Source organism: Lissotriton vulgaris, chromosome 5 (assembly GCF_964263255.1).
Source record: "Lissotriton vulgaris chromosome 5, aLisVul1.2, whole genome shotgun sequence".
Lineage (NCBI taxonomy): Eukaryota > Metazoa > Chordata > Amphibia > Caudata > Salamandridae > Lissotriton > Lissotriton vulgaris.
The window spans coordinates 713,978,710-714,001,709 of record NC_141693.1 but is presented as its reverse complement, the minus strand read 5'-3'; the positions used below and the strand labels follow the sequence as shown (position 1 = coordinate 714,001,709).

General features: G+C 50.3%; 1 protein-coding gene across 1 annotated transcript in view; it reads left to right on the top strand.

Moving 5' to 3' along the window:
* ZSWIM8 (zinc finger SWIM-type containing 8) overlaps nucleotides 1-23,000 on the top strand; it is a 2,802,584-nt gene that overhangs the window by 2,631,359 nt on the left and 148,225 nt on the right. The gene's annotated exons all lie outside the window — the stretch shown is intronic.

Here is a 23,000-nt window from a genome sequence, read left to right as displayed (position 1 = left end):
CATTGGTTGAGATTATTTCAGGCATTACATCCATCACTTTTTCTATACTCTTTTTAATCGATATAATGGGTCTCACCTGTTTGGCCATATGCCTGATTCAATGCTGGAACGCTGTGTAGAAAGCGTGGCCAGGGCTCTTTCCTTAGCCCATTTTATTCCGATGCTTTATAATTATATGTATCCCAGTGGAAGTTGCTACTTGGTAGTTACAGTTAAGTCTGCTTTTCCATAGACGGAGCGCATTTGGTTTGTTTAAGTTTGTTACTGTTGGACAAATCTTTGCAAAACTTTCCCAAAATATGTTCATCCTTCTCAGCTCCTTCCTGGAAGTTGTCAGGATGATCTTCAAGGGGCGCTGAGACAAAAGGGGGGCCAAAAAGGAAATCACCCCATGTATTTTCCATAGACTTCTTTGAGCAGCGCTACCAGAAAAACTGCTAAGCGAATTGCACCAAATTTGTCAGGAAGCTAGACCTTGGTTCACAGATTGTTTTTTAATGTAAATCTGTTCAGTAGTTAAAAAAAAATCAGGCTCAAATATATTTGTTTGTCTGGATGCTTGGGTTTGAGGGACTCTTGCGAGAGTCCCTCAAATCCAATTTTAAAAAACAAGAGTCTTCTGATTGGCCCAGAGCCAAAAGCCTTCTGTTTTGAAGAGCACATTTGGTACCCTCCTTTATACTCCAGTTTGAGCCAGTCCTGGGAGACGTTGGCTCCTGCTCTGGTGGGAAGCTGAACAAAGGACATGGGATTATCCTCCCCTCTGTCCAGACCCTCCTCTGGGAGTGTCAAGGTCTGATTCCTCAGGAACAGTTCTCCCAATATTCCCACCTGCTGGCAGCACCAAATATATATGATTGTGTGTGTGTGTGTGTGTGTGTGTGTGTGTGTGTGTGTGTGTGTGTGTGTGTGTGTGTGTGTGTGTGTGTATATATATATATATATATTTCCACACACAGGTTGCCCTTATAGAAATGCCTCACATGAGGGGGTTAAAGCACAAATGCCACCGGTAGCAGCTCAGCAACCTGTCACACATCAATCCTTTCAAGCCATACGCGTTTCGGGCATCCTTTTGCCCAGTGGGTGCCATTAATCCTTCAATGTTAAAAATGTCATTACCCAAGTGGGCGGAAAGAAGTTAGAACAATGCCGTTGTGATGCCAATATTTACCGGCAGCTCAGGCCCCCCTCGTTCTCGTCACAGCTCCAGTGCTTGAGCGATGTAGATCCGCTTTTTTTCAGCGGCGGGGCATTTCTGCGACTGGACCAGCCGCAAAATAGTTCCACACACAGGTTGCCCTTATAGAAATGCTTCACACGAGGGGGTTACAGCACAAATGCCACTGGTAGCATCTCAGCAGCCTGTCACACATCAATCTTTTCAAGCCTTACGCGTTTCGGGCGTCCTTTCGCCCTTGATCACTGGCAGCACAATGAAAGATTGAGGCTTGTATGCTGACTCGTGTTTTATTTAAATTAAGTCACGCCCAGGTGGGACTGGTGCATGCCGGTTATTGCAGTTCTTAGCCCGACTTGTAAAACGTGCCAAAATCCCCCAGTGGGTGCCAATAAGCGCTCTCACCTAACAGGGTATTAACATTGAAACTGACTTTGGTATGTGGCATCCACTGGGGTAAAGGAACGTTGAAGTCTTTGGGCATTATTTGTGGACTATCTTAACCAGAATGCCTTTGGTTGACTCCCACAAAGGGTGGGGTGTCTTATTTTAATAAATTACGTGTTCTCATACAGCCTGCCTCATCGTCAGTAATTGCCAGTGATCAAGAGTATGTTTGTTGCTCGAAACGCGTTTGGCTTTGAGATCCCTGCTGTAGGAGAGTAGGGTCTGCTACCCTATGGTCACCCCAAATTTTTGCTTTTTGCTTCACTGGTTTCTGACTTAATGTGGCTGTGGGCCTGCTAATCAGACCCACAGCCTGCTGTTCTCTCTCTAAATTACTGCCAATGCACTTTAGGTGCATTACGAATTGAAACTGGTTCACCTTATGAGCCCCTGTAGTAGTGTACCCTAGGTACCCAGGGCATAGGTGTATCCAAGGCCTACCAGGGGCTGCAGCACGTATTGTGCCACCCCTGGCCTGGCCTCCATATTTGACACAACTGGCTGATCACTCAGCTGGGGTAAGTTGGTGTAATCACCTCTTGCTTAGGTACAGTATGCCTGTGCCTAACCCTAAACTGGACACATATGTTCCTATCAGCCACTCCTATGGAAGGCCTCATCAATCCTGGAGGCAGAGTGCTTGGAAATATGTGAGATGGTGCTCTAGCATGAGCTGAGCCTGTCTGCAGCTGTCGGGAACCACTCCCTAAGCTGGTCCGGGATATTGCCATACCATATACTCTTAAGTGCATTATAATCCTCGCGGTTAAATGCTATCTTTGGTTTGGCTTTATCAAAACATGTCGAGTAAGGTGTCATACGAATTGGAATACTATCCCCTCGCCAGTTCTGGCGACGGGGATAGCATTCCACCCTTCTAGAGGGACACGACATGTGTGTTGCCTTAAACCCCGGTTAAAGTTAACCAGAGCCTCAGCATCACAAAATGGATGCTGCCACCACAGACACGAGTCTGGCCTCCTGCTGCTGACCGAAACTCGGCAGATGGTGGCCTGGACAAAGGGTTTCCTGCCTTGGGAGGTGCGAGCACCACCCCAGACAGGGTTTTGTGTATTGGGTAGGACAGGGCTGAATAGAATCAGACATGCCCGGGGCACACAAGGTGTCCCCGTGCATAGGCCAGTCCAAACCGGTCCTGGGACTTTCCAGACCCAGGCTTGGCGCGGAACTGGACAAAGGAAAGGGGGTGTAACCGCCCCCCTTCCTGGTTCCTCCCAGAGGAGGGACCTAGTAGGTGATCCACCCCTCAGATTGGGAATAAGAGTGGGAGCAGTGCCATTGCACAGCAGATCATCCTGAATCAACTTAAAACTAAGAAGACGACTGGACTTCGACATTCTGCTGCTCAGAAGACTGAAGAAGAATCTCCCTTGTGGCCTAGGAGTGGCCACCCTGTGAACACAGGTACCAACCAGCAACTCGACGTCTGCTTTGCCGCCGCCTCCCGCCGGAGCCCGAGCCCAGAGCCCGACAAGAACCAGACTCCCAGACCTCTCAGAGCCCGATCCACAGTCCCTGCAAAGAAGGGATCCGTGGAGGCACCGAGTGACGTGGGACCGGACCTCTTGGAAGACACTCGAAAAGCTGACTGCGCAGCTTCTGAGGCATCCTCGGCGTTGTGCTTTGGGGACTGAGAACCCCCACCACCGAGCAGCCCTTGCACCGAAGATCAGCCCTCCAGCATCTCCACGATCTGCGTGGGGCCCTTTTGCATTGTGCCACTCGACGCGCCATCCCGGCCACTAGCCACGTGGTCAGCGGCCATCTTGGCGACGAAACCGACGATTTACACAGCAGGTCTGGTTGCTCCAGACCTACCCAAGCTCCTGTAAAAAGGAGCACTCGCTCTGACCTTGCTGGTCCGAGTGATAAGCATCTTTCAACTTCTGCGTGGCTTGCATTTGCCAAGGCCTGTTTGCTCCGATCAGGTCGCCGACACCGCCAACAGCGAGAAGCCTACGTGGGACAGCTCGTGACCGACTCCTGGACGTCCTCGACCCCGGGTATCCACGTGGCTGCAGAAAGAAGCTACCCGACAACGCCTGTTTGCACCCGACATCGCCTGGTTCCAATCTGGTTCCACGGTAGTCACTGGCTAGTGACTTTGAACACTGTCCCCTGTGCTTTCAGGTCTTCACATCTTCAGATCCACCCTTGGATCCACCGGAACTCTTCACATCGAGCCGCCTGCAGCATCTTCAGCTCCAAGCACCATCGACCAGCGTGACGAAACCCTACACTACTTCGACCCTGTGCACCCGCTTCCTGTGGGTGAGGTAACTCAGCTCCGCCGGTGCTCCTGCACTGGTACACATCTCAAGGGCCTGTGTCTTAAGTTTCAGCTCCGTAGGTCACTCGGAAGGTTCCTAACTTTCTAACTTTGTACTTTTTACGCACCATAGACTTTGCATTGGAAAGTGCGTGCACTTTGAACACTGCACCCGAGTCCCGTGGGCCTTTCCCGACTTAATCATTGCTAGTCTCGAATAGCTCCAGCGATTCCCAAGGCCCTAGGCCTGTTCCCTTTCCTATTGGTATCTCTTATACCACTTTCTTAGTATATGGTTTAGGTGGCCCCTAGGGCTCATCCATATTGTGCAACTTTTGTGTATTTTAAACTGTCTTGTGATTTAACACTTGTGCTTCTGTGCTCATAAAGAGTCCAGGGGATTTTATAGTTAATAAATCAATATATATTTTCAATATATATCTGTGTGGTGTCCCTTTCATTTGGTATTCAAGGGGGTTGTGTATGGTATAACAGCTGGCTTCACATGCCTTTCAGAGTTTAGCCTAAGACTGCTTTGTCCACGTTACCACTAGGATAACTGGTCTACAAGGTTGAATTACAACCATCATCATAAGGGTTGCTTGGCATGGTACAAAGTGATCACTAAGAATTAGTGAGCATTATATACCAGGCCAACTTCTCACATTGGTGAGCAGCGGTGGGATCTGAGCTTGCTGTTGTTTTACCATTACAATCTTTGAGATTATCATTTGAAAGATCATACAGGTACCTGCTAGGTACATATAAAACAAGACTAGTATACTTAAGTTCTACTGAACTTAGTTGTTGTAGAGCAAAGGGAGTAGCACACCCTAGCTACAACTACTAGATAGGTTTAGTAGGTAAACACCAGTGTAGGTAGATTGCAACACATCCACCCACACTAGAGCAATGTCTGGAGCAGAGGGTTCCACTGGGAATGGCTCTGTTGAGAGTGACCCTCCAAGGGCACCATCCAAATTTGCTATTTTTTCCTTCAAGGAACTAAGGCAGCTTTGTGCCTTAAGGAGTCTGAAGACAGGGCCTTCCCCTACTACAGACCACCTAAGAGAGCTCTTGGATCAGTCTGAGACTCTAAAGACCTCTAAAGCAAACCCCACAGGGAATGCTGAAGGAGGCCATCCTTCAGAGGATGACACTGTAGACACCCCTGCCCCTATCATCCTGGTAGACGAGGAAGCCTCCACCACTGGAGCTCCTCAGGTAGATGAGGAGGAAGAGGAAGAGGAAGAAGAGGAGGAGGTGGAAAGCAGTGAGTCAGATGATGACAGAGATAGTCAGGTGCTGGTCAGTAGGCTGAACCAGGCTAACTTAAGTGTGTTTGGGACTGAAGCAAGGCTGACCTTGCCCAGCCACCCAAATGGACTTAACCAGGGGCATAGGAGGAGGAGGAATCACTCAGGTGAATCCAATACCTCCCATGTCTCTAGAGGCTCTCATGGTCACTCCAGAAGGGAGATGGCTAGCCCTCAGAGAAGGGAACATGATGCCAAAATGAGAGAGGCTGAGCTTAGGATCCAGAAGCGAGAACTAGAGGTTGCCCTGGTCCAAGAGAGACTTGCTAGAGCAAGACAGCCTAGAGAGAGTGGGGTAATAGAACCCACTGGTGGCAGCAATATCCACAAGGATAAAGACAGGTCTTTTGATAACAGAAACCTGAGTAAGATTGTGCCCCCCTACAAAGCTGGGGATGATATCCATAAATGGAATACTGCAATGGAGAGAGCCTGCAGAGTACAGCAGATCCCTCAGGAGCAGTGGGCAGCAATCTTGTGGCTCTCCTTTGAAGGTAGAGGCCGAGACAGACTCCTCACAGTTAGTGATGGGGATTCTAGAAACTACCTGGTCCTGAAGAGTGCTCTGATTGATGGGTTAGGCTTAACCACTGAACAGTACAGGTTAATGTTCAGAGATACCCAGAAGACACAGACTCAGGACTGGTCTGAATTTGTTGAATGTGCCACTAAGGCTCTGGAGGGATGGTTGCTGGGAAGCAAGGTTACAGACTATGAAGGATTGTATAATTTGCTGATGAGAGAACACATTTTAAATAATTGTCAGAACCAGCAGTTGCATCAACATTTGTTTGACTCAGATTTGACCTCTCCCCAAAAATTGGGAAAGAGGGCAGATAAATGGGTAAGAACCAGAGTTAAGCAAAAGAACCAGAACCAGAACCAGGGTGGTGACCAGAAGAAAACAGACCAGAAGGGTGGGGAGCAGAAATCTAAAGACCAGAAGTCTTCAACAGGGCCCCAAACTGAGACAGAGGGTGGGTCTCAAACTTCCAAGAAGAAGAAGAAAGAAGGTCAGAAGAAACCCTGGTGTAAAACTTGTAAAAACACCTCTCACTGGACAAGTGAGTGTAAAAAGGGTGGAGCCCCCAGCACTGCAGCCCCTAAGGCAACTGCACCCACTAGTACAGCTAGCAGTGCTGGTCCTCAAACCAAGGGATTAGTGGGTATCACTTTGGGAACTGAAGGAGATTCTGACTTAGTCAGAACCCTTACTCAGGCTGTTCTGATTTGTGAGGGGGACCTAGATTTGACCCCTGACATAAGTCCCAGTAACCTGGGCAAATACAGACAGACGCCTTTGATCAACAATAAAGTGGCTCAAGCTTACAGGGACACATGTGCCAGTGTCACTATGGTGACACCTAACTTTGTGGACCCTGGACAATACATGCCAGGTGATGATTACCTGGTGACCAATGCCAGCAATGTCACTACTACACATAGTGTGACACTTGTTAACTTTTCCTGGGGAGGGGTAACTGGCCTAAAAAGAGTTGTGGTTAGTGCTGATCTCCCAGTAGAATGTTTGTTGGGCAATGACCTGGAGAACTCTCTATGGTCAGAAGTTGAGTACAGGACTCATGCAGAGATGTTAGGGATATCATCACATGTCCTTGCTGTGACCAGGTCACAGGCCAAAAAGTGCCTCTCTGAACCTCAGGTCTTGGATCCTGGAACAATGGACCAAGCACCTTCCAAGAGAAAGAACAGGAGGGTTAAGGCTGTGCCTTCCCAACTGCCTGCAAGTGAGGATCAGGCTTCGCAGGAAACTGATCTTGAGACCCCTGAAGGAACTGTCTCTGAAGAACTTGAACCTGACCAGGTTGAGTTTCTGGGGACAGGGGGACCTTCTAGGGCAGACTTGGGGCAGGCTCAGTTAACCTGTCCTTCTCTTGAACCCCTCAGACAGCAGGCTGCTGCTGAGGCTGCTGGGAATGCTGAAGGTGCCCATAAAGTTTATTGGGATGAAGGACTCCTTTACACAGAGGGTAGAGACCCCAAGCCTGGTGCAACCAGGAGGTTGGTTATACCTCTGCAATTTAGGGGTTTCCTTCTCACCTTAGCCCATGATATTCCTCTAGCAGGACACTTAGGCCAGAACAAGACCTGGGACAGGCTTGTCCCTCACTTTCACTGGCCTCACATGTCTGAAGACACCAAGGAGTTTTGTCGCTCCTGTGAAACCTGCCAAGCCAGTGGTAAAGCAGGTGGAACAACAAAGGCCCCCCTGATACCACTACCTGTGGTGGGGGTTCCCTTTGAAAGAGTGGGGATTGATATTGTTGGTCCAATGGATCCCCCTACAGCATCTGGGCACAGATTCATACTGGTGGTAGTGGATCATGCCACCAGGTACCCAGAGGCAATTCCACTTAGGACCACAACAGCTCCTGTTGTGGCCAGGGCCTTACTTGGAGTTTTCTCCAGAGTGGGGTTTCCTAAGGAGGTAATATCTGATAGAGATGCCAACTTCATGTCAGGATATTTGACAGCTATGTGGAAGGAATGTGGTGTCAACTACAAGTTCACCACTCCTTATCACCCACAATGCAATGGGCTTGTTGAGAGATTTAACAAGACCCTAAAGGGCATGATTAAAGGATTACCTGAAAAGCTCAGGCGAAGATGGGACATCCTACTGCCCTGCCTTTTGTTTGCTTACAGAGAGGTCCCTCAAAAGGGGGTTGGCTTCAGCCCCTTTGAATTGTTGTTTGGGCACCCTGTAAGAGGACCCCTGTGTCTAGTGAAGGAAGGATGGGAGTTACCTCTCAAAAAGCCTAAGCAAGACATAGTGGACTATGTACTTGGTCTCCGCTCCAGGATGGCAGAGTACATGGAAAAGGCATCCAAAAACCTTGAGGCTAGCCAAGAATTGCAGAAAGCTTGGCATGACCAAAAGGCTGTCCTTGTTGAATTTCAGCCTGGACAGAAGGTGTGGGTGTTGGAGCCAGTGGCCCCAGCAGCACTCCAAGACAAATGGTCTGGACCCCATACAATTCTGGAGAAGAAGGGAGAGGTTACCTACTTGGTGGACCTAGGAACTCCCAGGAGCCCCCACAGGGTGCTCCATGTAAACAGATTGAAGGCATATGTCAGCAGGGCAGACATGGGCTTGCTCATGGCTACAGATGAGGGACAGGAGGAAGAGAGTGACCCTCTCCCAGACCTGCTCACGCAGAACCCTGAGGATGGTTCAGTTGATGGTGTGGCCTTAGGTGGCAGCCTCACTGAGCATCAGCAACATGACTGCAGACAAGTTCTACAGGCATACAGGCATATGTTCTCATTGACACCCAGTCAGACTAACTGGTGTACACATGTGGTGGACACTGGTGACAGTCTTCCTGTAAAGAGCAAGATTTACAGGCAACCTGACCACGTCAGGGACTGTATAAAGACTGAGGTGCAAAAGATGCTGGAATTAGGTGTCATTGAGCCTTCAGAGAGCCCCTGGGCTAGCCCAGTGATTCTGGTCCCCAAACCTCACACCAAAGATGGCAATAGAGAGATGAGGTTCTGTGTGGATTACAGAGGACTCAATGCTGTCACCAGGACAGATGCACACCCTATTCCAAGGGCAGATGAGCTCATTGACAAGTTGCCTTCTGCCAAATATTTGAGCACATTTGACTTGACAGCTGGCTACTGGCAAATCAGGTTAGCTGAGGAGTCTAAAGCCAAAACAGCATTTTCTACCCCTAGTGGGCATTATCAGTTTGTGGTGATGCCCTTTGGTTTGAAAAATGCACCTGCCACCTTCCAAAGGTTGGTGAATCAATTCCTTACTGGGTTGGATGACTTTTGTGCAGCTTATCTGGATGATATTGCTGTCTTTAGCTCCACCTGGGAGGATCACCTGGTCCACCTGAAGGAAGTGCTTGAGGCTCTGCAGAAGGCAGGCCTCACTATCAAGGCAACCAAGTGCCAGATAGGGCAGAGTAAGGTTGTATACCTGGGCCACCTTGTAGGTGGAGGCCAAGTTCAACCACTGGAGAGTAAGATCCAGACCATCAAGGACTGGTCCCCTCCAACCACCCAGACTCAGGTCAGAGCTTTCTTGGGCCTGACTGGGTACTACAGGAAGTTTGTTAAGAACTATGGGTCCATTGTGACTCCTCTTAATGATCTGACATCCAAGAAGATGCCCAAAAAGGTTCAGTGGACAGAAATCTGTCAAAATGCATTTGATGACCTGAAGAAGGCCATGTGCTCTGCACCTATCCTGAAGAGTCCTGACTACTCAAGAGAGTTCATTGTCCAAACAGATGCTTCTGAGTTGGGAGTGGGAGCAGTGCTTTTTCACAGCTTAATGTAGATGGCCAGGACCAGCCCATTGCTTTCATTAGCAGAAGGCTGACCCCCAGAGAGAAACGTTGGTCAGCTATAGAGAGGGAGGCCTTTGCTGTGGTGTGGGCCCTGAAGAAGTTGAGGCCATACTTGTTTGGTACTCACTTCAAGATTCAGACCGACCATAAGCCCCTCTTATGGCTTAATCAGATGAAGGGTGAAAACCCCAAACTACTCAGGTGGTCCATTTCCCTACAGGGGATGGACTTTACAGTGGAGCACCGCCCAGGGACTGACCATGGCAACGCAGATGGTCTCTCCAGGTACTTCCACTTAGAACATGAAGACACAACTGGTCAAGGTTAGTCTAATGTCCCTGCGTTTGGGGGGGGGGGGGTATGTAGGAGAGTAGGGTCTGCTATCCTATGGTCACCCCAAATTTTTGCTTTTTGCTTCACTGGTTTCTGACTTAATGTGGCTGTGGGCCTGCTAATCAGACCCACAGCCTGCTGTTCTCTCTCTAAATTACTGCCAATGCACTTTAGGTGCATTACGAATTGGAACTGGTTCACCTTATGAGCCCCTGTAGTAGTGTACCCTAGGTACCCAGGGCATAGGTGTATCCAAGGCCTACCAGGGGCTGCAGCACGTATTGTGCCACCCCTGGCCTGGCCTCCATATTTGACACAACTGGCTGATCACTCAGCTGGGGTAAGTTGGTGTAATCACCTCTTGCTTAGGTACAGTATGCCTGTGCCTAACCCTAAACTGGACACATATGTTCCTATCAGCCACTCCTATGGAAGGCCTCATCAATCCTGGAGGCAGAGTGCTTGGAAATATGTGAGATGGTGCTCTAGCATGAGCTGAGCCTGTCTGCAGCTGTCGGGAACCACTCCCTAAGCTGGTCCGGGATATTGCCATACCATATACTCTTAAGTGCATTATAATCCTCGCGGTTAAATGCTATCTTTGGTTTGGCTTTATCAAAACATGTCGAGTAAGGTGTCATACGAATTGGAATACTATCCCCTCGCCAGTTGTGGCGACGGGGATAGCATTCCACCCTTCTAGAGGGACACGACATGTGTGTTGCCTTAAACCCCGGTTAAAGTTAACCAGAGCCTCAGCATCACAAAATGGATGCTGCCACCACAGACACGAGTCTGGTCTCCTGCTGCTGACCGAAACTCGGCAGATGGTGGCCTGGACAAAGGGTTTCCTGCCTTGGGAGGTGCGAGCACCACCCCAGACAGGGTTTTGTGTATTGGGTAGGACAGGGCTGAATAGAATCAGACATGCCCGGGGCACACAAGGTGTCCCCGTGCATAGGCCAGTCCAAACCGGTCCTGGGACTTTCCAGACCCAGGCTTGGCGCGGAACTGGACAAAGGAAAGGGGGTGTAACCGCCCCCCTTCCTGGTTCCTCCCAGAGGAGGGACCTAGTAGGTGATCCACCCCTCAGATTGGGAATAAGAGTGGGAGCAGTGCCATTGCACAGCAGATCATCCTGAATCAACTTAAAACTAAGAAGACGACTGGACTTCGACATTCTGCTGCTCAGAAGACTGAAGAAGAATCTCCCTTGTGGCCTAGGAGTGGCCACCCTGTGAACACAGGTACCAACCAGCAACTCGACGTCTGCTTTGCCGCCGCCTCCCGCCGGAGCCCGAGCCCAGAGCCCGACAAGAACCAGACTCCCAGACCTCTCAGAGCCCGATCCACAGTCCCTGCAAAGAAGGGATCCGTGGAGGCACCGAGTGACGTGGGACCGGACCTCTTGGAAGACACTCGAAAAGCTGACTGCGAAGCTTCTGAGGCATCCTCGGCGTTGTGCTTTGGGGACTGAGAACCCCCACCACCGAGCAGCCCTTGCACCGAAGATCAGCCCTCCAGCATCTCCACGATTTGCGTGGGGCCCTTTTGCATTGTGCCACTCGACGCGCCATCCCGGCCACTAGCCACGTGGTCAGCGGCCATCTTGGCGACGAAACCGACGATTTACACAGCAGGTCTGGTTGCTCCAGACCTACCCAAGCTCCTGTAAAAAGGAGCACTCGCTCTGACCTTGCTGGTCCGAGTGATAAGCATCTTTCAACTTCTGCGTGGCTTGCATTTGCCAAGGCCTGTTTGCTCCGATCAGGTCGCCGACACCGCCAACAGCGAGAAGCCTACGTGGGACAGCTCGTGACCGACTCCTGGACGTCCTCGACCCCGGGTATCCACGTGGCTGCAGAAAGAAGCTACCCGACAACGCCTGTTTGCACCCGACATCGCCTGGTTCCAATCTGGTTCCACGGTAGTCACTGGCTAGTGACTTTGAACACTGTCCCCTCTGCTTTCAGGTCTTCACATCTTCAGATCCACCCTTGGATCCACCGGAACTCTTCACATCGAGCCGCCTGCAGCATCTTCAGCTCCAAGCACCATCGACCAGCGTGACGAAACCCGACACTACTTCGACCCTGTGCACCCGCTTCCTGTGGGTGAGGTAACTCAGCTCCGCCGGTGCTCCTGCACTGGTACACATCTCAAGGGCCTGTGTCTTAAGTTTCAGCTCCGTAGGTCACTCGGAAGGTTCCTAACTTTCTAACTTTGTACTTTTTACGCACCATAGACTTTGCATTGGAAAGTGCGTGCACTTTGAACACTGCACCCGAGTCCCGTGGGCCTTTCCCGTCTTAATCATTGCTAGTCTCGAATAGCTCCAGCGATTCCCAAGGCCCTAGGCCTGTTCCCTTTCCTATTGGTATCTCTTATACCACTTTCTTAGTATATGGTTTAGGTGGCCCCTAGGGCTCATCCATATTGTGCAACTTTTGTGTACTTTAAACTGTCTTGTGATTTAACGCTTGTGCTTCTGTGCTCATAAAGAGTCCAGGGGATTTTATAGTTAATAAATCAATATATATTTTCAATATATATCTGTGTGGTGTCCCTTTCATTTGGTATTCAAGGGGGTTGTGTATGGTATAACAGCTGGCTTCACATGCCTTTCAGAGTTTAGCCTAAGACTGCTTTGTCCACGTTACCACTAGGATAACTGGTCTACAAGGTTGAATTACAACCATCATCATAAGAGTTGCTTGGCATGGTACAAAGTGATCACTAAGAATTAGTGAGCATTATATACCAGGCCAACTTCTCACACCTGCCACATGCTGTGATACCTGCTGCCTGTGATGATCTGTGCGTTAACCTCTGCTAGTGTGGAATCTTCTAAGGGGCAACTCTCGTGTTGATATATATCTATATATCTTTATATCTATATATATATATTCACTTAAAAAACCATAGGTTTCAGGACTTATATAGTTAGGAAGTGTAAAACGTATTTAAACTTTACAGAAACACACAGTCACTGGATGATGTCATCAGTGATGTCATCAGTGATGTCAAATGAGATGTCATCAGTGATGTCATCAGTGATTTCATTTGAGATGTCCTCTGTGATGTCATCAGTGATGTCACTGACCATGTCATGAATGATGTAATATGTGACATCATCAGCAGTGGATTGCGGGTGCGCGTAATATAGTTAGTACAACTAACTATATAGGAGCAATTTCAATGTTTTTTTAAATGCTAATTCCTAACAATATAAGGTCTGAAACCTATGGTTTTTTAAGTGAATTTGCAAGGTTTTTAAAATGCTAATTCCTAACTATATAAGGCCTGAAACCTATGGTTTTTTAAGTGAATTTGCAAGGTTTTTTAAATGCTACTTCCTAACTATATAAGTCCTGAAACCTATGGTTTTTTAAGTGAATTTGCAAGGTTTTTTAAATGCTAATTCCTAACTATATAAGGCTTGAAACCTATGGTTTTTTCAGTGAATTTAGGAAGCAATTATATGGCCGATTACTTCAAGTCCCTGACGCGTTTCGGAGCCACAGGCGCCTTAATCATAGGGCGGGGCAAGTCGGAAGTACGATGTTAGGCTGCCACTTTTATTACCCTTAAGCACCCGCTCTCTGGGACTTACACTCCCAGCATGCTGTTCACCAGAGAGCGGGTGCTTAAGGGTAATAAATGTGGCAGCCTAACACCGTACTTCCGACTTGCCCCGCCCTATGATTAAGGTGCCTGTGGCTCCGAAACGCCTCAGGGACTTGAAGTAATCGGCCATATAATTGCTTCCTAGATAAAGGCTCTGTTGAACCCAATCCCTTGTGGAGTCGCGCTTCTAAAAGCTTGGAGGTTTGTTGGAAGACATGTGACACGGCTGCTCCAGCCGTGAGAGGCGCACCGCTTTGCCAACGAAGGAGGTCTGTGAGACTGCAAACTGGTTGCAGTTGTGTTCCAGCACGAGGGATTCTAAACTGAGGGAGCAATTATGAGGATCGAAAGCCCACTGGAGGACAGTGAAAATGAATGACAATATGGGCAGCTTTTTAATTTCGGCAGCAAACGGACCCCACCAGAGGGGAAGAATCGGGACTTCCACTCCCAGCATGCTGTTCACCAGAGAGTGGGTGCTTAAGGGAAATAAATGTGGCAGCCTAACACCGTACTTCCGACTTGCCCCGCCCTATGATTAAGGTGCCTTTGGCTCCGAAACGCGTCAGGGACTTGAAGTAATCAGCCATATAATTGCTTCCTAAATAAAGGCTCTGTTGAACCCAATCCCTTGTGGAGTTGCGCTTCTAAAAGCTTGGAGGTTTGTTGGAAGATATATATATATATATATATATATATATATATATATATATATATATATATATATATATATATATATATATATATATATATATATATATATATATATATATATATATATATATATATATATATATATATATATATATATATATATATATATACTACTGGCGGTCGCCTAGTTATAGTTAGGACCTTGTTTCTATTCAAAAAGTGTTTTTTCTTTTCCCAATAAAATTGGCACCTGTTGACGAATCTTAGCGAAATTTTCAAAACGGTCCGCTTCTATCTTGAAAGTTTCGGGGTAATTCGGCAAGGGGGGGACGAGAAAAAAGGGGGGTCCCCAAACGTGTTTCCTCCATGTTAATTCCCATAGGAAACTTTAGACACGGCTACAGCCCGAACTGCTAAACGGAATTAACCAATTTGGCATAAAGGTAGCCTTTGCCTCAGAAAGAACTCTTCTTCTTAAATGGTGTAAATCCGTTCAAAAAATAAAAATATCAATATATAGAGGCGCGGTGGATCGCGCACCCTGCCGAGCACGAGTTGCATTCTAATTGGCTGTCAACACTCAAAACCAGGAAGTGTTGGCAGCCATCTTGTGCCTCGGTAGAACCAAGGCACGAGAAAAGAGAAAAACAAACGGGCAAAACAAGAAAAGGGGGCAGGGTAGAAACCCCTGACCCCCTAGGCCTGCTTAGGGGGTCCCACAAGGACCCACAGGGCCCAAAAAAGCATTTCATTTTTAGGTCTCGCCTGCCAATGCGCTTGCGCATTGCTGGCGAGATTATAGTAAGGGCAAAAGAACAGTCTACCAAAACAGCAGATTAGACACAGTTCATGTGAGACAGACGCGTGCACGAGGCCAGCCACGTCACACACCACCATTTGTCTGTGCCTCGCATCAGACTTCAAAGGCTGGCGCTCCCCCCAATCACACTTCAAAGGCTGCCGCTCCCCCACCCCCGCGTGCACATCGCACACCACCACTCTCCTACTTCCCCTCCCACTTCCCAAAACCGCTCTTCCCATTCACGCTCTCTGCAGGTCACCATTTGCTAGCATGCGGCCGCTAGCGCTTTCATCCCTATCACTCCCGCCTCTCCTACTTCCACTCCCACCTCGCAAACAGCATCGAGCCTCGAAGACTTGTTTTTATTGCATTTCGCGGCCGCACTTCAGCCTATGGTGGGTCTGTCATTAGAGTTGCACTGTTGTACACACATAATCCTGCGCACGCATTTCTCCTTATACACACGTCCATGCGCACACATCACTTCTGCGCCTCACATCTACAGTACGTTGTTCACAATGCATTGGCTTGTGCACACCTTCCTGATAGTCACACACTCAACCTATGCACGTAGCCCCTTGTCCAGAATCTCCCCTTAAGCACTTCGCTTTTGTGCAAAAAATATCCCTTTGCGCTATCTTATACCCGCTCACCCGGTCCTTCCGCAACTCCAACTCCACCCTCCAACTCCACCCTCGTTCTCCAACTCCACCCTCCAACTCCACCTGATGAAAAGCATTGTGACTCCCAAGACTTTCTATGCCACTCTCTATGCAAACCACCTCTAATTCACCTTAATATTTAGCTATCAAAACAACGAGGCAGGCGCTGGACATTTGAAGGCGAAGAACAGGTTTATTACTCCAGGAGGAGAACACATCACATCAGACTCCGGGGCTATCGTCAGGAGGTTCTCTAACTGCATCTCTGTGGCATGGCCTTTTATATGATTTTTCGCCAGTTTATTACATGGTCAAGCATTCCTGGCATCAGTTTATTGCAGAGTCAAACATCTTTGGAATCCCCGCCTTAAGCTAGTTCCCACACAAACCTAGCAGCAATCGTCCCTCACCCAGATGTAACAGATGATGGTTATTAATTAAGTCAGGCCCCTTTGTTGGTGAAACAAGCCCTGCCGTGTGTAGGCAATAAACAATGTCCACAGGGGTTGGTTAGTGCCTGGGACCGGACTGAGTGGCCAGGTGCAGGGAAGGAGGTTATAAATGGGGGCTTGCCTGTGCATGGAGGATGAAAGGACAAGTGGGTTTGGCGCTGGAAGTGACTCCGGGGCATTGTCATGCTGACAAGGTTTTACGACCCTAGTACGTGTGTTCAGGCTTAGTCAGAGCGCGGGGATGATGGCGGGGTCAGGGTGACACACAGGTGACCAGTAGTGTATGAAATGGCCAGTTCAACTCCACCCTCCAACTCTACCCTCCAACTCAATCCTCCACCCCCCAACTCCAACTCCACCCTCCAACTCCACCCTCCAACTCTAACTCCATCCTCCAACTTCACCCTCCAACTTCCCCCTCCAACTCCACCCTCCAACTCCACCCTCCAACTCCAACTCCACACTCCAACTCCACCCTTCTACTCCTCCTCCACCCTTCCACTCCTACTCCACCCTCTAACTCCAACTCCACCCTCCAAATCCACCCTCCAATTCCAACTCCACCTCCACCCTTCAACTCCAACTCCACCCTCCAACTCCACCCTCCAACTCCACCCTCCATCCCAGACTTCACCCTCCAACTCTACCCTCCAACTCCACCCTCCACCCCCCAACTCCAACTCCACCCTCCAACTCTCAAGTCTACCGTCCAACTCCACCCTGCAACTCCACCCTCCAACTCCACCCTCCAACTCCACCATCCAATTCCACCCTCCAACTTCACCCTCCAACTCCACCCTTCAACTCCACCCTCCAACTCCACCCTCCAACTCCACATTCCAACTCCACCTTCCAACTCCACGCTCCAACGCTACCCTCCAACTCCAACCCCACCCTCCAAATCCAAATCCACCCTCCATCTCCACCCTCCAACCCCACCCTCCAACTCCACCCTCCAACTCCAACTCCACCCTCCAACTCCACCCTCCAACTCCACCTCCACCCTCCAACTCCACCCTCCAACTCCACCTTCCAACTCCACCTTCCAACTCCACCCTCCAACACCATCTCCACCCTCCAACTCCACCCTCTAACTCCAACTCCACCCTCCAACTCCAACCCCAACCCCACCCTCCAACTTCAAATCCACCCTCCAACTCCAACTCCACCCTCCATCTCCAACTCCACCGTCCAACTCCAACTCCACCCTACAACTCCAACACCACCCTCCAACTCCACCCTCCAACTCTAATTCCATCCTTCAACTTCACCCTCCATCTTCCCCCTCCAACTCCAACTCCACTTTCCAACTCCACCCTCCAACTCCAACTCCACCCTCCAATTCCAACTCCACCCTTCAACTCTACCCTCCAACTCCACCCTCCAACTCCACCCTCCAATTCCAACTCCACCTCCACCCTCCAACTCCACCTTCCAGCTCCAACTCCACCCTCCAACTCCACCCTCCAACTCCACCCTCCAACTCCACCCTCCAACTCCACCCTCCAACTGCACCCTCCAACTCCACGCTCCAACTCCACCCTCCAACTCCACCCTCCAACTCTACCCTCCAACTCTACCCTCAAACTCAACCCTCCACCCCCCAACTCCACCCTCCAACTCCACCCTCCAACTCCAACTCCACCCTCCAACTCCACCCTCCAATTCCACCCTCCGACTTCACCCTCCAACCCAGACTCCACCATCCAACTCTACCCTCCAACTCTACCCTCCAACTCAACCCTCCACCCCCCAACTCCAACTCCACCCTCCAACTCCACCCTCCAATTCCAACTCCATCCTCCAACTCCAACTCCACCTTCCAACTCCAACTCCACTCTCCACCCTCCAACTCCACTCTCCACCCTCCAACTCCAACTCCACATTCCAACTCCAACTTCCAACTCCAACTCCACCCTCCAACTCCATCCTCCAACTCCACCCTCCATCCTCCAACTCCAGCCTCCAACTCAATCCTCCAACTTCACCCTCCAACTCCACACTCCAACTCCACCCTTCCACTCCTACTCCACCCTTCCACTCCTACTCCACCCTCCAACTCCAACTCCACCCTCCAACTCCAACTCCACCCTCCAACTCCAACTCCACCCTCCAATTCCAACTCCACCCTCCAACTCTACACTCCAACTCCACCAACTCCAAATCCACCCTCCAATTCCACCTCCACCCTCCAACTCCACCCTCCAACTCCACCCTCCAACTCCACCCTCCAGCTCCAACTCCACCCTCCAACTCCACCCTCCATCCTAGACTCCACCCTCCATTTCTACCCTCCAACTCCACCCTCCACCCCCCCAACTCCACCCTCCAACTCTCAACTCCACCCTCCAACTCCACCCTCCAACTCCACCCTCCAACTCCACCCTCCAACTCCACCCTCCAACTCCACACTCCAACTCCACACTCCAACTCCACACTCCAACTCCACCCTCCAACTCCACCCTCCAACTCCACCCTCCAACTCCAACCCCACCCTCCAACTCCAAATCCACCCTCCAACTCCACCTTTCAACTCGACCCTCCAGTTCCAACCCTACCCTCCAGTTCCAACTCCACCCTCCAACTCCACCCTCCAACTCCACCCTCCAACTCCCACCCTCCAACTCCACCCTCCAACTCCACCCTCCAACTCCACCCTCCAACTCTACCCTCCAATTCCACCCTCCAATTCCACCCTCCAACTTCACCCTCCAACTCCACCCTCCAACTCCACCCCCACCTTCCAACTCCACGCTCCAACTCCACCCTCCAACTCTACCCTCCAACTTCAACCCCACCCTCCGACTCCAAACCCACCCTTCAACTCCACCCTCCAACTCCACCTCCACCCTCCAACTCCTCCCTCCAGTTCCAACTCCACCCTCCAACCCCTCCCTCCAACTCCACCCTCCAACTCCACCCTCCAACTCCACCCTCCAACTCCACCCTCCAACTCCACCTCCACCCTCCAACTCCACCTCCATCCTCCAACTCCATCCTCCAACTCCACCCTCCAACTCCACCTCCACCCTCCAACTCCACCCTCCAACTCCAACACCACCCCCAAACCTCAAAGAGGCAGTGTTGCAGATCTTTGTTATCCTTTCAGATCACTCTTGTGAATCCGGGCCTCATAGATCCGATGAGGCCTCCAGGCTAGTTATCCCCTTTCGATCGTTACTCAACAAGGCAGTCCCTGCATTTGATCACTTTAGGTAAATCAAGGCAACAGCATGCTATCTTGGCCTAGCACCGCTTGCACTGCAATTTCCCCAGCAGTACTGTCTCTTTCAAGGCTTTGAAAGAGGTTTACATCATAGGCTCCGACACACAGTGCCTCAGGAAAAACAGACCTTCCAGGTTTTCAGGCATCTGGCTACCAGTGTCCGGGCCTCCATGGGCAATTAATTACCCAGTCTCCGGTTTCCCTACTGCAGCAAAAATTACATTAAGTCAACTGGTTGAATTCATGATAAGCTATTACCTCCACGAGTGCCAAAGCTTTAGATCGGACAGACGGGTGCTTCAAATAGTCCAACACAGTTACACTCTACCTTTCCTTTCTACCCACCAATCATACCTCCTATACCATAAGACCTTCCGGAGAACCATTTTTTCTTTCTACGAGGAGAAGTTGAAGCACAATTGGAGAAGGGAGCCATACAGGAGGTATCAACATCAGTTATCAGAACTGGCTGCTACTCCTGTTATTTTCTATGTGCCAAAAAGGATGGAGACTTTAATCCTATTCTAGACCTGTGCCCTCTGAATTTCTTCCTCAGGAAGAACCAGTTCAAGATGACTACCTTGACCCAAGTTCAGTCTGCCCTGGATTCAGGTGACTGGATGGTGGTGTTGGATTTGCAGGATGCCTATTTCCCCATTTCCGTCCTGCAGTCCCACAGGTGTCACTTGCAGTTTTAGGTAGGCCAGGAACATTTCAGTTTGCCGTGCTCCTCTGTGGTCTTAACAGTGACCATCGAGTGTTCACAAAAGTGATGGTGGTGGTCGCTGGCCATCTACGGAAGATGGGAATATCAGTCTTTCCAAACCTCAATGACTGGCCACTGATGGCAGGCTCTCCTGGAACAGTCGTTAACCACCTCCAGTTGATGTGCCGACCTATTGACATCGCTGGAATTTTCAATCAATATGCTGAAATCACACCTGACTCTTTCACATTGGCTCCCTTACATCTGTGCCATCCTGGACATGGTGCTGTTTCAAGCCTTCCCTTCGCCTCACCAAGTCCAGGATATTCAGCTATTATCCTGGCATTTCAGTGGAAGTGGCTTTGAAGCCTCCTGCATCTTGCTAGTGGACCACACCAGATTGCATGTTAGGGCTTTTTAGTGAGATCTGAAGTCTCAGTGGGCTTAGCCACAGGGGATCTTTCAGATTCTAAACAGGTGATCGAGGAGACTGCATCGGTGACTGCTGGACTGCCATTGAACCAATAGCAGATCCCTCTCTCTTTGCCACCTAGAGCTGATAGTCGTCATGGATGCATCACTGCCGGATTTGGGAGGTCATCTGGTGGAGGGGCAGATCATAGAACTCTGGTCTGTGGCGGAAATCGCATCCACATCAACTTGTTGGAGTTGTGACAATTCCCTTTGCATTGAAAGCTTTCCCTCTGTTCCTCAAGGGAAATGGGTGCAGGGTCTAAGAGACACACAACCATGTGGTACTGCAAAAAGAAGGGAAGATTGGGAATGTGGCTCCAGTGCCAGGAGACTCCACTCTCCTGGAACTGGCTGAGTCATCAGCCATCAACTTGGTTGTTTAACACCTGGAAGAATCTTTAACCACCAGGATGGATTGGTTCAGATGACATTTCCTAGTAGATCAGTGGTGGCTGCACTCAGAAGTGGCACAGTGCGCCTTCCATCTATGGGGGATCTTTTTTATTGAAATTTTCAAGAAAAGGTCATGTTACAACACAACAGGCCAGCACAATATCAAAGCTATACAGAAGTTGAAATGGTCACACTCTTTAGAGTCCATAATGCATCTGTAATAATGCACACCGCACTTGTCCACATCCAATGAAGAAATACCTATTGATCGTATATCCACAGAACTGTAAGCAGCAGCAGAAATAAAGAATGAATGAAGTTCTCAATACATAATACCACATAGAGGGTTCTATACATCTCCGACTCTTTCTAGTAACTCCACATTCACAGAGGGTTAGGAGGGGGAGCAGACTCAAAAGTAATTAGCAATCTACATCATCCCATCACAGCCGTGCCTCAGTCTGAGTTTCACCCGCGCGTGCCCCTTCAGTAGCTTCTTGTTGTTTCTGCGCCCAGGTCCGGAATGGCTCCCAAATGTATGGAGGCCTAGAAGTAGAGGCTTCCAGAATGTGTTTAGCTGTGTGTGACCATATGTAACATCAGCAAGCCACCCCTTAATGGAGGGTACCCAGTCTAGAGCACATTTCCAGAATGAGGGTACGCAGGTCTTCACCCTGATCTTCCGCGTGCGGGTTTTGTTGTCCGTCCACCTGCGCATCTGGTTCCAATTCAGTATGACGCATGGCACATTTATTTTCAAAAGTACGTTTGGGTTGCTTAGCGTCTTGCTTACCCATGATTCAGAGGTAGGGAGGATGTATATATCACGAGAATGGGCAACTTGCACCGGACACTTCTCGTCAGCAGCAGCCTCTAACAAGAGTGACGCCGGTTGTGCCTGCATCCTTCCTGTCTTGGAGTGCTTTACAGGTTACCACACGCCTGGTGCCACGCACCAGCTCCACCACGGCCCACCTGTAGCTGCGCGGGTATTTCGTACCTCCACAGGGACCGTTATGGGAGCACACCACAGATGCTGCTTGCCTCCAGAGGCCCACCCCACACCACTCAGTGCCACAAGGACAGCTCGTTGTTCCAGGCCTCGTGGGAGATAGATGGGCACCATCCACCAAGGGCCTCCAGGGGTACAGATAGGATGTTGGATGCCAGCACTTGTAATCCGCTATATCTGAAAGAAACACGTTAGTGTTAGTTCCTTACCTTAGACTGACGCCTGGGGATATTCTAAGGTAAGGAATCTAACACGTTAGTGTTAGATTCCTTACCTTAGAATATCCCCAGGGGTCAGTCTGGATCCGGAAACTTTTGCGTAGCAGTACCCCTGCGCGTCGGTAGGCGTCGTCTGCAGGCGTCCCCTGCGGCTCCGCGTCCGTCTTCGGCGTCGTGCGCCGTGATGACGTCGCTGGAGTATATAGACGCCGCCTCCGCGCGCTGACGTCAGTTCTTCTTTTTTCCGCGCCAGTAAGCGCAGATCCGAAGAGCAGTACTCCGGTCTTTTGACCAAGTTTGTAAACTTTCTAATCTCTTTTGGTGCCTGGTAGGATGCCCGGTTTCAAGAATTGTGACGGTTGTGACCGCACGATGTCTGTCACGGACTATCACCGACTCTGTCTCCGGTGCCTGGGCCCTGACCACGACGTGGACGCCTGCGTCGACTGCCGGGCTCTCACTAACAAGGCTAGACGGGAGCGGTCCCGCAAGCTGCTTGAGCTCCGGGTGTCGGCCCCGCATCGGGAACGGTCCCGGTCCGGCCGGAGGTCCAGGGAGCGTTCGAGGGAGCGGTCGCGGAGCCGCGCTGAGCGCTCCAGAAGTCGTCACCATTCGTCGGGCTCTTCAGGTAAGAAACACAAGAAGTCGGGCGTCGTCATCGTTCCCCCGACTCCCCCGACGCTCGCGCGACACGGCCGGGGGTTCGGGTGACCCCAACCCCGCGGCTCCGCGAGAGTCGCCGGCACGGCCTGCCCCATACCCTCCGGTCCCTGGGCAAGGTGCGACGCCTGAGGAGATTGAGGCGTTCCTCATGGCCATGAGGGCGCTCAATTCTCCGACGGGGCCTACGGCGCCTTCGGGCCCAGTGCTACCGTCTGAG